The sequence below is a fragment of the Sturnus vulgaris genome, chromosome 7 (assembly GCF_052056855.1).
Source record: "Sturnus vulgaris isolate bStuVul1 chromosome 7, bStuVul1.hap1, whole genome shotgun sequence".
Taxonomy (NCBI): domain Eukaryota; kingdom Metazoa; phylum Chordata; class Aves; order Passeriformes; family Sturnidae; genus Sturnus; species Sturnus vulgaris.
In genome coordinates, this window is record NC_142249.1 from 169,990 (window position 1) to 184,950 (window position 14,961).

The 14,961-nt window shown below is 45.1% G+C and overlaps 1 protein-coding gene across 17 annotated transcripts in view; it reads right to left on the reverse strand.

The window, feature by feature from the left end:
* TRPM8 (transient receptor potential cation channel subfamily M member 8) overlaps positions 1-14,961 on the reverse strand; it is a 128,185-nt gene that overhangs the window by 80,483 nt on the left and 32,741 nt on the right. For 13 of the 17 annotated variants that reach the window (XR_015804727.1, XR_015804723.1, XR_015804724.1 and 10 more), the window contains one exon: positions 6,117-6,237. The exons of 3 other annotated variants lie outside the window; for them this stretch is intronic. The gene's annotated coding sequence lies outside the window, so the exon portion shown is untranslated. Of the gene's footprint in view, positions 1-654; positions 674-6,116; positions 6,238-14,961 lie in introns of those variants that run through there. One more of the 17 variants, XM_088167519.1, reaches the window with a different exon arrangement.

Genomic DNA, 14,961 nt, shown 5'->3' on the forward strand with positions numbered 1-14,961 from the left:
TGCAGAGTAGGTATTGCACTACCCAAAAAGATATAAACAAAGTTTTACTCCAATTTTGTTTCGTTTTGTACATACTTTCAACTCCCTCCAAGCCTTCAAAGTTGCAGTCAAGTCATTTTTAGCAGATCAAAGTGACCCTAAACCTGATATTTTTAGTCAGAGCGTTTTAAGACCGATTTATTTACCAAAAGCTGCCTAAAATACGTGGCATTCAACTTGAACGTATTAGACTTGGCTAAAAGCCACTCTACTCTCTATTGAAGGCAGTAGTGCTATAGAAAGTAAATACCATCCCATTGTCACCAGGTTTCTGTTAATCCCGTAGGGAAAGAAGTTAAATTAAAAAAAAATTGTCTTTGACAGTCATTTTCATGCCATGAAATACAGTAACACTTGATCTGCACTAAGGATTAAAACAAGTATTGCCAGGGACAGCTTAGAGCACAGTTACACAACCAAAATGAAAATATAATGAAATAAGAGTATCATGCCTACAGGATTCTCACAACCCTGTTTAGTGTTCTTTGCTTCCTGCTTTACACCAAAGTCATTTCCAAGTGTCCTTCAGCTATCACAACCCCTTGTTTATTAAAGGCTCGTATTCCAAGTGGGATTTGGCACTGATTTCACTCACTTCCTCCTTGTACCCCTTACCTTTTCCCTTTGATTGTTACTCCAGAAGGAAAGAGGAGGGCAGTCCCTGCCTTTTCACTGAGTGTATTCCCTCTTTAAACTCCTTGGTCCTCCCCTCCATTCAGCCCTTGCTCAGCGGAGCTCACCCGCACAGAGACTGAGCCATCAGTGCCTTTGCTGCTGCTTTCTCATCTTCCCACGCTGCGGGCTGCTATTGCATTTCCCCGGCTGACTCCACCTCTCCTCTTCCCACTCTCTTTCCTCTTTAGATTCACTTCAAGGCCAACTTCCCCTCCTTGCTGCTGGGCTCACACAGCTGAGAGTGTAGTAAAGCAGGGGGAGGGGAGCGGAGCAGGGAGCTTTTATTCAGCGACGCTTCCTTAACCAAGCAGCTGCTTTGAAGCCCCAAGGTCCAATTTCAACTGCTGAAGTTGCCAGTAATAAAAAACAGCTAAATATAACACTGCTTTCAAAAGGCAGGTTTGAGATGGGGGACTCCACTGTTAAAGCTCTCCAGCTGAAACACGATCAGAATCTGTAAATACATGGCTTGGATGTAACAGCCAGTAAACACTTGCTGGAATGAATATTTGCGTTGAAAGGGACCTTGGAGCTCATCTTGTTCCATGGGCAGGGACACTTTCCATTGTCCCAGGGTGCTCCAAGCCCTGTCAAACCTGGAAAGCTTCCAGGGATCCAGGGGCAGCCACAGCTTCTCTGGGCACCCTATGCCAGGGCCTGCCCACCCTCACAGGGAAGAATTCTGTTGCCTCTATGACAGCAGCTAAATAGAAATTAAGGCCTCGAGGAAGGCAAACGTACATCGATGTTGTGGAGACCACAGCTTAAACTGACAGCAAAGGAAGCAGCAACCAAGAGCCTTGACAAACAAAGCTGCCATTCTCTGCATAAAAAAGAAATGTTCCATCTTGGTAGTCTGGATGTGTAAAACCTATCCAGAGCAAAGCCTGAAAGGTGCTGGTAAGAAAGCTGTTAAGGGATAGAATGAGTGGCACAGATGATGACACCAGTGGTACTGTCACTGCAAAGACCAGACTCTGCTCTGCAAAGCAAGTTTGACTGCCATATCTTAGGCATCTACAAAATTACACCTCCAGGTCACTAGAGCCGAAATAGCCCACTGAGAAAAAACAACCAAACAGGAATAACAAGTCTAAAAATAGCAATATTTGAGTTTACACTTTTGGACAATAGTATTTTCCACCCATTCATTTAGCCAGTACAAATTCTAACCCTCTCCAGTGTCTGAATTTGTAATTCCTTGTGGCCATTTATTCCTGTAGCACGGCTTTTCCCCTGTTGCCCTTTCCCTATTTATTTCCTTATAAGACAAATAAATTTTGCCTCCCTACAGCCCATCACTGCAATGCACACCACTCACAAAATCTATATTCAGTAGTTTTCACACCCTCCCTCTTCTCCTGTACTTTTCTGATACAAGAAGTCTGTGCATGAAAATGTTCTAAAAACTATATCCCAGCTGCATTGGAAATAACATTTTTTGTACAATTGATTTTGGGGTGGGACTTTTTTGTCTTTATTCTTAATGATTACCATGGTTATAAATGAAACGCGCAATTTCATTCCTTTTCTGAAGAGACTGAAGGATGGGGAGGGAGGTGATCCTGCCTCTCTGTCCAATACTAGGGGAGCTACACCTGGAGGAGTTAAATGTGGGCTCCCCCTGTACAAGATATGGGTTTACAGGAGAAAATCCAGCCAAAGATCAAAGGAGGATGAAGGGACTGGAGCATCTTTCATGTGAGGACAGTTTGAGGGAGCAGAGACTGCTCAATCTGGAGAAAAGACTCAAGGATCATATCAGTGAGCCCAAGTACCTGATGGGAAGGAATGAGGCACAAATACACACATGAAATTCCATCTGAGCACAAGAGAACCCTTTTTGACCATGAGACTGGTCCCACACTGGAACAGGCCCCTCAGAGAGGCTGTGGAATCTCCAGCTGTGGGGACATTCAGCCTGTGGGGAAAGGCTGCTCTCAGTGACCCCACTGCAGCAGCAGGTTTGGGCTGGGTGATCCCTTCCAGCCAAACAATATGAGCTCAAAGTGAGGATATCTGAGAGATTAGATAAAACCCATGTAGTGACACTGCCACACCAGTTACAACCATGGCTCTGAGGTAGGACCAGGGCTGGAATCAAGTTCATGCAGGAAACAATCCTGCAGCCTCCCTCTTTCCCTGACCAGGGAACAGCTGGCAAGCCTAATCCAAACCCTCATCCAAGCCCTTTCTGGGACTTATGGAAATGCCAATAACATGGAGTTTATCTTCTCCTCACTGGAGGGGAATGTTGATTATCTGCAGCTTTTGATGTGCATTTCTCAGAGCTCAAATACATCTCTCCCTGAAGAAATGGATAAGTCAGCTTGCTTTGAGTAGCATCTGGATCAGCTTTGGACGTGCATGTGTGGGCAACAGAGATGATGTTGCACTCTTGCTTAACTCATTAAAAATGTGATTAAATGTCCAGAAAAGATGCTGGCCACTTACAGAGCCTTATTTGAAGGGTGACGATTTTATGCATCTGTAGGACAAATCCTTTTTCACCCCTATTTGTTTCCAAAAGCTGTCAGTGGCTGGCTCAGCTCTTTAGCTAAGCAATGATGGATCTATGCCAGATTCCACAGCAAGTAAGCTCAGCACCTGACTTAACTGCAGCTTCCTTAATGATATGATACTTCCAGGGGTTCTAGATTTATTTCATGAGTCTTATCTTAGATAAGATGGTAGCTTTGACCACGGCTGCATTCTCACACAGGTCACTGCACACCTTGAGTCACTGAGCTTCTTTTTTAAAGCTGAGCAGAGACAGCACAAAAAATATCCCCTTTTATTCAGAACTGAAATTAAGGCCTTTGTATGCAGTCAAAAAATGCAGTCGACTGACTCACAGTTGAATGAAAAAAATAAAACCAATTTAAACCCACTTTTCCCCTAGGAAAGGCTTACAAACAGAAATTGGACTAATAATACCTCAGAAAACCTCGAGGTAAACAAAAGCTTAATTATGAGGAACAGAACAAAAGTGGGGTTTGCTGCTGCCAGATGCTTCCTTTCCTTGTGTGTGACTCAGCCAAAGGCCTGACAACACTAAACTGCCAACAAAGGCAACTGCTCTTCCCAACTCTTACATAAGCACCATAAATCCAAACCATTAATTGCACCCAGAAGATAACACTGAGGTTTGTAAAGCATTGGAACAGGCTGCCCAGAACAGGGATGGAGTCACCCTCCCTGCAAGTGCTCAGAAGCCATGTGGATGTGGCACTTGAAGACATGGTTTAGTCGTGAACATGGTGCTGGGCTGATGACTGGACTTGATCTGAAAGGTCTTTTCCAACCTTCAGAATTCTATGGTTCCATGGCCATCAGGTGGAACAGAGGAACCTGCAGAGAGGTGCTTGTGCTTCTTATCACAATCTTCAATTCACCTGTCAAGAGCCCACAAGCACAGACACCTTTGGGCTCAAAGCCCTTGGAGATGTGATGGTATAAAAACACATCCCTTCCCAGGCAGAGGATGATGAATGGTTTTGGAGCAACCCCAGCCAGAGGCTTGGCTTTATATAAAGCTTCTGCAGGAAACCCTGGCAAGAGGGAAAGTAAGGGGAATTATATTACAGCAAATCAGAGAATCTCAGACTGGGTTGGGTTGAAAAGGACCTTAAAGCTCATATCATTCCACCTCCTGCCATGAGCAGGGACACCTTCCACTAGACCAGTTTGGTCCAAGCCCCAATGTCCAATCTTGAGCACTTGAAGGGATGGCTCTCTGGGCAACAGCAAAATTGGTTAAGTGACAAGGGAATTCCCCAATAAGGACCAAGTTAAACCTCGAGTCACAGACTCCCACTCAAATACTTTAGAGCTCCAACAGTCTCCTTAGGGACAGGACAATGTCACCTTGGGCAAGGCTGGAAGGACCACCTTTCCTCACACTGAGAGCAGCAGCCACTCTTAAAGCCTCAATATGTTGCTGAGTCTAGGACTAGGAGAGTCAGCTTGTCTTCTGTTCTGCCCATTTCTCTGCAGAGCTTGAAATATTTATTCTATGCAATAATGAGCACAACCACAGCCCTTACTTCTTTCTTGGCAGCTTTATTAAAACATTGCATTGCTTGATTAAGTTAAACCATTTTACATCAAGATTTACACCAACCCTAAAATAAGTAAGTTTGCTATATATGGCTTTTTTTCTAAGCTTGGGGGAAATGTTCCCTAACCTCTAAATAAAACTGCAGTTAAGAGCTGAGTGCTTAAAGTCTCTGAAAAACAGAAGTTTGACATCCCCAAAGATGGCTCTACCTAGAGATCTGGAAAAGCCATGTCATAAGAGATTTATTAATGAAAAGATTATCTGACAAATGCTGACAGCTTTTCAATTTGGCTGTCCAACTGAGGCCTGTTCTCTGCTCATTCTGCCCACCTCCACTACAGGCAGCAGTAAGAGCAGGACAATACCTCAGCCCCACTCTTCATTCTTGCCTCAAAGGTGTCCATTCCTAGCCTCAGAAATCCAAATGCAACCAAGTTTTTGGCCTCAGCATGATCATGGAATTCCTGGCTAGACAAACTTAAGCCTACTTCCTGAGGCAAGTGCTGATGGGACATTCCAGGTGCCCGAAAGTGAAGCTTTGCCAGTAGGCACTCGGCTCTTCTCTGCATCAAAGGGACCAGCAAAGTGAAACACTGATGGCCAAGGCAAAGACAACTTGTTTTTGGAACTTGCTGGATTATTGCACTGCCAGTCCCTTGAGTTCCCACGTGATTATTTTACAAGCTAAAACACCCAGGTAGCAATAATTCTCTGAAAACAAACAGAGCAGCCTAGACCCAGCATAAGGAAATGACTTGTTTTCTTAGGCAGCTTTTAAAGGTACAGTCCACCTCTTTCAGGGAACTTTTCTCCACCTCCCTCATTGTGCACAACTCCTTGCAGTTCAGAAGCTCAAGCTGTAGTTGTGGGTATCTCTGCTCAAGATGTTTCAGAATGTTTTACACTAGCAAGACTTTGTTCCTGCCACAAACACTGAAACAAAGCTTCGAAGTTACAGTTGAAAGACACAGTTTAAAGACACACCTAAAGTTTTACTGAGCAAAGAAACTTCCAATAAGGAAAGGAATAACTACAAATATTAGTTACTGATTAACTTATTCAAAAGACAAAGGAACCTTGTTTGTGTGTGGAGTATCCTCCAGAGCAAGAAACATAATGAGATCACTTGGTCCATTCTCACTGCAGAGTTCACACAAATGAGGCTGAAGCACCTCTCACCATCATTTCTAAACTGCAAAGCAATGGATAATTGTTTAACTTACTTTCAGAAATACCATGTGCACCATGGCACCTATATCCAGCTCTTTCCTCAGTGCACCAATTAAATAAGTGAGAACTGTTTGCATCAGGTGTTTTATCATTTCAGCAATGCCATACTCACAGCACACAGAGAGCTGGAACAGCTGGAAGATCACAGGAGAAGGAAATCACAGCTCCTGGTGGCCAATTTCCTCAGGTTCCAACACTGCAGGAGGTGAAGAGCCTCTCCCAGGATTGCATTCCTGAGGAAACCAGGCAAAAACAAACCACAGACTTCAATAAAACAGCCTAAACCCCTACAAGGCATTTTGTAATCTTACAGCACTCAGGCTTAGAGCAGGATGTGTACCTGCCTTCCTGTCTGCACATCTAAGGCAGAAGCAGAAACATTAAAGCATCTTCTGGCAGGGTCAGTAGCTCAAAACAAAACCCTGCAGCACAGAGAACCACAGGGAGCCTGGCACGTGGCTCCAGCAGCATCCTAAGACAGGAGGCACACAGAGCCCATCCTGAGATTCTTGTGTAGCACTGGAGGCAAGTCAGGACTCTGGAAACCAGATCTAGATTTAAGGACTTGCAGCTTCCCCTGTTCTCTTCTCATCCCTACCCAAATTACAGTCCCACACTGCATTCCAGCCTCATTTACAGCCTTGTGAGGAATGAGGCACAGCTGGGGCAGAGCCTGTGTCCTCACAGCTGCCTGCACCCAAACAGCTGCACCTGAAGGATCTCTCCAGTAGCACAAAGAGCCAGCACCTTCACTATGGCTCCAGCAGGGATGTGCCAAGAGATAAGGGGAGATTGATAAACAGAGCACTCCCCACAACCATGGCAAGAGGACCTGGGGCAACTTTGGGTGGGTCATTTTGTTTGAGCCTCTACTCCACAGCTGTAGAACAGCCTGGCAGCAGTCTAGGGCCTAAGGAAATGGTTGGAGCTGTGTCAGGGCAGGCTCAGGCTGGATCTCAGGGAAAGGTTCTTCCCCCAGCGGGTGCTGGGCACTGCCCAGGCTCCCCAGGGAATGGGCACAGCCCCAGAGCTCCAGGAGTGATTGGACAATGCTCTCAGGGATGCACAGGGCGGGATTGTTGGGTGTCTGTGCAGGGCCAGGAGTCAGGCTCCATGATCCCTGTGGGTCCCTTCCAGCTCAGGATATTCTGTGATTCTAAGATTTGTTGATGTTTTAGCTTTGTGAGCACAAAACTGATCAGTGCTCAGCACCCAAATTCTATCCTATAAATAGAGAATTCTGCCTTTCAGACCTACTCTGCTCTTGACAACCTCCCGTCTTAAGTTTTTGATAGCTTAGATTCCAAGAAGAGTTCATTAAGAGCTATCCTTGGGGTTACACCGAGCTATGATATTAACTTTTATTTATTAGATTCTCAATGGGCAGCCCTACTGCAAGTTTCTTTTTATAGCTGTTCAAATTAAACATGTATGACCTGTCACCCTGTAGTCAATCTCAGTGTTATCTCTTTGCTGAGAAAGACAATGGAGAACAACAACATTCTCTCTTCCACAGCCAAATAATTTTTAATCACCTTGGCCACAGAACCCCTATTGGTAATCTATCCTCTGGGCCCTCCTGGTTCTTAAAGCAGAGGCTGATAGAAAATTCAATTAATGTGTCCCCTAAGATAACACATTCAATCACACTAAGTGGGGAAAAGCATGCTCAGATGGAAAAGAAACTCCAGCTCCAAACTTCCAGGGGAAAGTTTGTGTCCCAGTGGGCAGAATAGCATTAGTCCCATGAAGGAAGGAAGGGCTTTGGATTTCTGCCTTGGCAACAGAAAGCTTTGTTGCTGCTGAATTTTCCCCCTTTTAGGATGCTCTGCCATCTTAATCCAGGGAAGCCCAAAGGAGTTCTCGGGGTCAAACCTTCAGAAGATCAGTGTTGGGTCTGTTGCCCTGATTTGGTTTTCCCCATCTGTTGAAGAATATGTAAATCCTATATGTCACCACTTCCACTGCTCAGGTGCCTAAAATATTATCCAGTTAGCAGAAAAAAAAAAAAAAGCATGGATTAAATCCCAACCCTTTTTGAAAGGCAAAATTCTCAAAGGAAAACTGTCTAAGGCTTTGCCTAGTTGGACCTTTCAGCTGTGGTATTTATCATTGAGTCACAGAATCACAGAATAGCCTGAGTTGGAGGGGACCCACAAGGATCATTGAATCCAACATCTGGCCCTGTGCAGAACACCCCACAATCCCACCCTGTACCTGAGAGTGTTGTCCAAATACTCCCTGGGCTCTGACATGCTTGGGACCATGACCACTGCCTGACCATCAGGCCAGAACATCATCTGGGGAAAGAACCTTTTCCTAATATCCTGTCTAAACCTGCCCTGACACAGCTCCAGCCACTTAGCTCAGCTTCCCCACCTCATCTTCAAACAGAATATTGTGTCCCAGTCACACAGACCTTGAACAAAACCAACCATTGTCTCACTCAAGCACAGTAAAGTGTGAAGAATTTCAAGCTCCCCACACATGGTCAAAAATGGTCCAAACCAACTCAAGCACAACTCCCAACAACAAACCTGCAGTTCTTAGTGGATTTTCTCTCCATGTCACAGATATCACGGGTTGGAACTAGATGATCTTTAAGGTCCCTTCTGGCCCAAACCATTCCATTATTCTATGATCAATTTGTTTCCATTGAACCTGAAGACATTCTGCAACTGCAGAGGACTAAAGTTTCAAAAACATATATTTAAAATAAATTTTCCACACATCCTGTCACACCAACCTAAAATACACAAGCGCTGGGTAGAAACCCAGCTTCCCAAACCATCCTGTTGTCAGCAGCTTCAGTGCTGCATAAACATATCCAGGGACAACTGCTGAGTCACAGCAGCAGCACGAGATTATCCAAGGTTTGAAAAATCTGGATTTCAGAACAAAACCGCTGTGTTGCTGTCAGTTAGCGGCGAAACAAAACACAGCATTGGGGGGGGGAAGAAAACAAAGCCAAACTGTTGGCTATGTTGGGTAACTTTTCCAGTCTTCCCAGCTTGTGATAGTGGCAGATGGCCCAGTCTGTAAATTAGCAGTTACCAGATGGGCCCCCTAAGTAGCTTTACTGCAGTAAATTGATTTGTTCATGGATTTGGTATTAAAATGTCCTTCACTGTCTGGGTAGTGTTTGGCCACAGAGCTGAAAATTCCATTTGATTGCAGGGAAGGCCAAAACCCCAAACATGCCTGTTGGGAAGCTCCTTCCAATGTGGTGGGTACTGGTGAGTCCCAGTCACCAGTTAGGTAGGCATACTGGAGGTACTTGGCTCTACCAGGAAGGCCAGAGCAGGCTCAGGAGATGGATGATCCCTTCAAACTCAGGATATTCTATGGATCTATCATTTAATTCTAGTCATGAATGATAAATACAAACAACTTTGCAGTGAGGAGCTGGGAAAGGACACCCTGACCTAGGGAAATATCTATTATCTATAACTATTTCAGGACACAATTCTCATTGTGGCAGAAAATAGGGAAGGAATACAGCTTCTCAGATACTTCAGTGCCATCCATCTCTCGCCTTCTTCCCTCTATACCCTTTGCCTCTCCTCCAGTCATTTTCACGGAATCACAGAATTCCTCTGGAAATCATCCAGTCCAACCCCCTGGGTCACCTAGAGCTGGTGACACAGGAGTGCATCTAGATGGGTTTGGAACGCCTCCAGCAAGGAAGACTCCACGCCCTCCCTGGGCAGCTGTTCCAGTGCTCTGCCACCCTCAATGAACAGAAGTTTTTCCTCATGTTGAGGTAGAACTTCTTGTGGTTTAGTTTATGGCCATTGCTCTCATCCTGTTGCTGGGCACCACTGAAAAGAGTCTGGCACCACCCTCTTGGCACTCACTTTGGAGAAATTTGTATGGATTGATGAGACCCACTCTCAGTCTTCTCTTCTCCAGACTGAACAGGGCCAGCTCACACAGTTTCTCCTTGTCAGAGAGGAGTTCCAGACCCCTCATCACCTTTGTGGCCTCTGCTGAACCCTCTCTGGTAGGTCCTTGTCTTTCCTGAACTGTGGAGACCAGAACTGAACACAATACTCTCGATGTGGCCCCAACAATTCTGCTGGAGGTGCTGAGGAACCACATTTGCAGATTTTGGTCCTTCTCTGCCTCTTTTGCTGCTCAGCTATGCAGTGAGCTCCCTGTAGCAGTATGTGCTGCCTTGTTATCTAGGGTGAACTTCGGGTGCTGAAAGGCACCTTTATTTTGTACTGCTAACCAGGATTTCTACTCTTGTGTCAATATCTCGAAGAGGATGGAATTACTGGAAAGAAAGGGAGGTCAATATGTGATTTTCCTCCATTTCATGTCAGAGGCTGATATCCAACATTTTCTAGCTTTGGTTGTTATCCTTCCAGACCTCTGCTCAAGTAAGAGGAAATTGTCTCAGCAGTAGTGAGCCGGAAGCTGGAGATTGACATTTATTGAAGTGAAATGCCCCACATTCCTTAGATTTCTTAATAAACCCACAAGTGTTTCCATCTTCCTAGAGCTTCTTTGGCATGTCCTGGCATGATATCCCATAAGACTCAGTCCCAAAAGCCTTTGCATACATTTTAGATCATGTCAAAGGCTGGCAAACCATGACTTAATCCTCCCAGTGGTCCTCTGCTGCAGCAAGGGCTAGAAAGTCACCAGGGAAGAGTGACAGACAAAAAGAAATTACTCAAATTTCTGCAAGAGTACTGTCACATGATGGTTTATAGTTCTAATATCTGGATATTAGATATATAGCTGGCAAAACAAACCAGTTTTCCTCCTCGAGCCTGGAGAATTAAATCATTTGTCAGCCTGAAAGCTCATATTTCCTCAAGTTATGTTGCTGACAACAAACAAATGGGCAATGGAACATTGTTCCATCTCCCTTTTTTCCTCCACGTCCATTTCTCCCATTGTTTCAAAAGAACTCCAAGTTCGATCTCCTATCACGGGTATAAGTACATACTATTGTTCCTAATTAGTATTGACTTGGCTCAAACATCTCCACATGCCCACTTGGTCCTTAATCCAATGCTCAGTGATCAAAACCGAGTCCTGAAAATGGAAAGATCACCAATGGCTGCACATCAATGGCTGTGATTAAGATACTATCTGCCTTGGTACTTAGTGAATGTATCCAGCATTGAGACAAGCACATCCAAACCCAAACTGCTGAATTTTGTGTTTTTCTGCTGGAAAAGAGGCAACAAGGCCATTTCTAAACCAAGTCTTTACAGGGCAATGTTCAGTTTAAAGGGCTTTGTGCTCCAGCTGATGAGACTGTTCAAATTCAGTGAGCTGTAACTACTACACACAAACTAACACACAACCATTATTCTCCAAAAGAGGCTGATTTACAACAATATCAGTCCAAGGAAACCATGGGCTGCAAAGCCTGCTGTATTGAGAGCTGGAGGAAGTAAACCCTGGGCTCCAGGGAGTGCTGGGAATGACAAGGAGCTCTCTCCCTCTTCTCCTCCAGCACTTCACCCAGTGTCTGCATATCTGGCACATCACATTTTCCCCAGAGAACTACTTGTTTCCTTTACTATCCCACCAAGCAGTGTCCTACCCTGAGAACCAAGGCAGATATTCCTACTGGAATGCAAAACAATCTGGCATTTTTCAGAATAAGGTTTTTTGTTGGAGCTTCATTTCCTGTTGGTCATTCTTCCTTCTCCAACTCTCCTCTGCTAAATCTCAGTTTGTCTTCAGATTTTACCCATGACCTGGGCTGACCTGCCTTTTAGCCTCTGTCTCTCAAGCTGCTTGATAGTCCTACCCTCCTGCTCACAAAACTCAGGTCTCTTGGCAGTGAAGCACAGAAACTTGCATTTAACAATTTAAATAGGAGCAACAGAAGTCCATGTTCCAGGAAATCTGTCTCTGCTGTGTGGGACCTTGTCCCCATCCTCATACAGATGAGACTGCCTGCACTGCTCCTCCAGCTACACCTCAGCTCTCTGCTGCCTTCCAGACCATCAGTGTCTTTTCCAAGGAAGCCTGAACTGATTTTTCTAGATACTTTTGCCAGTCAAGTAGCTTGTGTGCTTTTATCCACCTGCCCTGGTAGCTGGTGAGGGCAAGCAGTGAGGGGACATGTTCCAGTCCCTCCTCATTGAAATAAAGTGCTGTTTATCAATGACTGATATGCAGTGAAAATAATTAATTACTGTTCAAAAAGGAAAAGCTACCCTTTAGAACTGATCAGTGCAAGTTATCCCACCTCACTATTAGCAACTGCTTTTTGTTTCTTCTCTCTTCCCAGATACCAAAATCCCAGTATGCTCTTTCTAGGTGTTTTCCGTCATTAATTCCTTCCAGTCCAAGTCCTTCCAGAAGAGACAGAAGCAAAAACCTACTGATAAGTTTGCAGTCCAACCTGATCACTTGGCTCAGTCTCATTTTGCTGTCTTCCCTTCATTTAGCATCCATTCTACTTTTTTTAGTGGCTTGACCCTTGCACCTCCCATTCCTGGTCCATGTTTGAGATCGTGGCTTGCCTGTCTTGAGAGCAAGGACAACACATTTATCCTCCTGTTCCCTGTTTTGTTCTTGGCAAAACCCTTTCTCTCTGCATACTGCACCATACAGTGCTATGGGAGTTTAGTCCTTAGAAGTATTTTCACTGGAAATCCACAAAGGCAATCCCTTATACATGTTTCCAGGATGCACAGATTCACGTTGGAAAGTTGTACTTCACCCTTCCTTGCACTTTGAAGTGCAAGTACCAAAAGGTACACAGGGAAGTGCTGTCTTCTTCACCCTCATCTTCCTGCAGTGGGTATGGAGTATTGGAAAGCAGACTTCAGCTTCTGCCAGGTTTTGTGCATTTTCTTTCTTCATCCTTCTCACTGCCAGGCAGGTCAAACAGCTGGACAGCTGCTGGGCTGTTATTTGTGCCAGCAGTGAGGGCTGTACAGACTCAGGGCAGCTCATACACCTGCCTGATAAAATGCATCACCAAAGCAGGTTACACAAGCACGCCTAAACAGCAAAGATAAAAATAGCTGAACACTGGGACTAGGAACTGGATCAGTAGGGTCACCCTAACCTGAATTGTTCATGGCTCAGCAGCTTCTCTGAATCCCATCCAGAGAGCCTGGGCTGTAACAAGCCCCTTGTGTGATGCAGCAGCAGCCAGCAGTACTGTGTGTGCCCTGAGAGCCTTCCTGCAGTGCAGAACACGACAGTCTGATAGGTCACTGCAGAATCACAGTTTGGGTTGGAAAGGACCTTAAAGCTCATCCCATCCTCCCCCTGCCGTGGCAGGGACACCTTGCACTATCCCAGGTTGCTCCAAGCCTCATCCAACCTGGCCTTGGACACTTCCAGGGACCGGACAGCCACAGCTTCTCTGGGCAACTTTACCTCCCGTCTGTTTCTACAGGTACTTTTATGCAATCTGAACTGACAATAAAAGGCTTTTCCCTCTTCCCAGGCCACCACCTCAAATTACTTCAAGCTTGGGACAAACATTTCTATTTTCTCATACTTTATGGAATCACAGAATCACTTAGGTTGGAAAAAACCTCCAAGATCACTGAGTCCAAGCTGTGACTTGCTGCCTCCCCTGTCACCCAGCCCAGAGCACTGAGTGCCATATCCAGGTGTCCAGGCCTTCCTTGGACACCTCCAGGGATGGGGACTTCACACTGCCCTGGGAAGCCCCTGCTGAGGCCTGAACACCCTCTCTGTGAAGAAATTTCTCTTGATGTCCAGCCTGAACACAACTTGAGGTCGTTCCCTCTGCTCCTGTCCCTGTTCTCTGGGAGCAGAGCCCCACCTCTCTGGCTACCCCTGTCAGGGAGTTGTACAGAATCAGAAGATCCCCTCTAAGCCTCCTTTCCTCCAGGCTTCCTGTCCCCCTGGCTAAAGCCAACAAGCCTGGGAGGCTGGAAGCTCGCCAGCCACAGGCAGTCACTCTGCACACTATGTCCCAACCTTTGGCACAGCTTTGTCCTGCACGGCATCAGTGTCACTTGTGGTAGTGAGAATGCTGGAGCTTATGCAAATTATCCCCAAGCTAAAGCAGAATTGATCCCATTTAAATATTCATTAACTCATAGTATTTAGGAGTACAAGAAAATTAAATAACTTACTCTTTTCCTGCACAGCCTACAAAGTGCTTGATTAATTTCTCTAATGACAAAAAACAAAGAAGAAATGTAAATCAATGCATGTAGTCTCTGTAGAGGGAAGGGACAAAACATGAGATATGAAAATTATTATGAAGTTTGTAGTGTACTAGGCACTCCAGCTAAATAGCTCAACTATTCAGAGCTACATTTCAACCCATTTTAGTGCACTTTTTTTCACTTTTTTTGAACAGTGAAGCAATCAAGCCTTGAATAAAGCCTGGTCCAATGCTGAACTGATTCCCAGAGCCAAAGGACTGACTTCACTCTTAGGTCAGGCACAGATTTGGCTCTGTGCTGTGATAGGGCACTGGGAGCTGTGTCTCAGCCCCCAAGTGCAGATGTTTAAGCACTCTCCACCAGTGATATACACACACCAGTGCAAAAAGAGTTCTTTCCAGGGAAAAGAAATAAAAGCTGCTGGGGAAGGGCAAGGAAAGAGCAAGGACAAGCCCACACAGAGAGGTGGTGGTCATGAATCATCATACAAGCAGAACAGAGTATGGTTCTGTCATGTTGGAAAACTTGGTTCTGTCATGTTGGAAAACTGATTATTGTTACATTTTCCAGCTGCAGATCACTTGGAGACCATTGAGTACAGAAGCGTTAGTCATTCAGCTTTGCACTTCAAAGCTTATTACTGATAATTGAGAAACACTTACTTAAAACTCTTATTCTAGTCACCAAAGTGACATTTGCATGTCAGCTTTCCCTTTGGAGAATGAAGTTTTCCACACTGACTTTCCCTTAGACTGCAAATCCGCAACTAAAAATTGAAATGTTGAGTTGAGAGTGGAGTAAGTGCTAATCCTTAGCCATGAACAC